Below are 2792 nucleotides of genomic sequence, written 5' to 3' on the forward strand. Positions count from 1 at the left end.
CCCCCCAAACTAAAGTGGCAGTCTAAACATCCTATCACTGTCATTACAGAATGTTATTCCCAGCAGCCTTTTCTGAGACAGTTTCTTGAACTCTGCAGCACCGAGATGTGCTAATTTATTACACATGGCCTCAATTCTGTGAAAAGCTTGGTTTTGTGAGTCTGCAAAGTCTGCTCTAAGACCCAATAGAAAACAAGCATATTATTCACCAAATTCTATTACAACTGATACCTGGGTGGCCAGCTAAGCTGCACCTCTTGTTGTGAAATGAACCAATTTCCTAGAAATGCCATCACTTCATCTCTCTCCCTGTGTATTAGACAGGAAGACAGCGGTGACAATAGCTATAGCAGTCAAGGCTCTTTCATTCTTCCTGATGCTTAGAAGTTGCATGAAGTGTATTTTGCTCTGTACTTTAACACTTAGAAAGTTTCAGTTACACCACTCAGGTATCAGAAAATAAACCGAATGCCTGGATTTCTGGGAACTTTTGATCAAAGTGTAAGGATAGTCATTGTAGCTGTGTGGCACTAAGGAACGTTCAACCCCATAGGACATATCTGTGACTACTTTTAAAGGGTTGAATAACAACATCCAGACTTTATCTTAAAAAATACGAAGAAAAATTACAATGGATAAATTAAGTCCTAGGGGAAGAAAACATAAAAGAATAGGAAAGAGTTTCAACAAAATTTATGGAATAATTCTGGAATACCCTTTATTTTTATTATTAGAAGGGTTGAAGGTATTTTGGTGCTATCATTAATTGCTTTCGTATCAACTATCTGAATTTCAGAAGAAATATTATGTATTTTCCCCTCCACTGCAATTCTTGTCAACTGACATATTATATAAATAACACAGGCTTAATTATATACCCTCTAGTAAAATGCATGCACAAAGCTTTCCAGCATGAGATGCAATCACTTATTAATTCTGAAACTAAGCTGGGATTCTATCCTATAGGCTTCATTAAGCTTGGTGGCAGCTTTAGGAAGAAAAAAAAATGTTTTTCCATTTCTTATAATACAGGGTGTTCTGGAGTTATAAAATTTGAAATAAGGTTGAAGGAGAGAAGCCAGTAAATAAGAGTGTCCTGGAACTGACATTTGAAGTTTAAACAGAACAGAGCAATGGAATGGGTGCTGCAGTTATAAATTTATGACTTGGAAGGTAAGGATGTGGTTCACTAGCACTTTTGAGTCTTTTTCAAATCCTTTTCCCAAAGGACAACAATAAAAATAATTAGTAATTAATTAATAATTAAGTAATATTTTGAAATATGTTATTAAATTGAGGTAATGTTAAATGCTGTTGTTTCCCATGAAAAGTTGAAAGACACTTGCATTTGGACTGTATTTCTGAAACCTGGGAATTAATTCTGCAGACTTGTGCTTGTTCCTGAAGACACCACTTCTTTTTGGAACTCTGGTGGGTGCAAGGACTTATCTATTACCTGTACTATGATAATTTGCATGCTCACACTAGAAGTTATAGACTGAGGAACCTTTTCTGATGTAGGAGTAACCAAAGAACCATTATTAACACTTTTACACATTATGGCAATATTTATGAAGGGTACACATGTATTGTCCCTTTGGTTTTAAGCCAAATCCAGGGAACATTTTGAACTTTGGGCTCTTGTTATTTTGCCAGAACTGTAAACAATTTCAAGCAAGCACAGACAGTCTTTGTTAAACAGACCTTTTAATTGAAAAACCATTTTTGCATGGAACAGAAAACTGACAGCTTCCTTTTTCATTTAGCGGTCATATTATTTATTATCAGTAGAGTATAAGACCCACACTACTGCCTTCTGCGCTGTGTAGTCTTAGGCTGCAGTCCTTGCCTCCTCCCACCTCCTTTGTACGTCATTCATCTGCCTTGGCAGATGTCTCTTACTTTGGGGATTCCAGTCTTTATCATGGCCAGCTTCAGTTTTGTTCCACTGTTTCTAGTCCTTTTGCCTCCTTTCTCACTTTTCTCCAAACTCTTCATTTGTGAGTGAGCAGGTTTTTGGTGCCCTGTAAGAAGTTATGGTCGTTTTCTACAAATTGTTTTCAGGGTTATATGGGCAGGTCCAGATTTTCTGCTTTGGAGGCCTGATTCACTTAACCCCCCCACAGGCACCTCATGGTGCCTGAGGTGTCCTACAGTATCCTGCCAGCCTCTAACTGCCACTCTGGAAGATTGCAGCTGTCCTCAGGGTTCTATTGAATAAGAATGTCTCAGATAACCTCATGCCTTTTGAACAGCACCAGATGTGCCTCTTCAAGCCATCATCTATCTGGACCTGGACATGAGTCTCTTCTATGCTTTCAAGTGAGAAACTGTTCAGTTTAAATCTCTAACCCTGGAATGGAGCAGGAGTGCTTGCATGGACAGGTACATGTGAGAAGGTTTTGAAGAAGAGCATTCTCAGTTCCTAGCTCCTGGGGGTTTCTGCAGGGCTCATGATTGCAGTGCAAAGAAGGAGCATTCTTGGGGTGGAGGGAAGGCTTTAACAGGGCCAAACAGATGAGTGTGTCTTCAAGGGCTGATTCTCCTCTGTCAGCCTACTCCTGGATTCTTTCTCAGCATGCAAGAGGAGATGCCAGAGCGTAACTGCTTGAGGTGTTGTTTGTGCATGAGGCTAACATTGTGAACATTTCCCAATGTAATAAAACCAGGGAACTCAGTAATCATTTATTTTTGTATCTGGAAGATCTGAAGCCTTCTACAATCTGTCTGCAGATAGCCTGAGCTCTGAATAATTTTAGACTATTCACAAATCCCACAATTGCTTGCAGGAG

The sequence above is a fragment of the Athene cunicularia genome, assembly GCF_003259725.1.
Source record: "Athene cunicularia isolate RWA chromosome 3 unlocalized genomic scaffold, athCun1 chr3_part1, whole genome shotgun sequence".
NCBI classification, from domain to species: domain Eukaryota; kingdom Metazoa; phylum Chordata; class Aves; order Strigiformes; family Strigidae; genus Athene; species Athene cunicularia.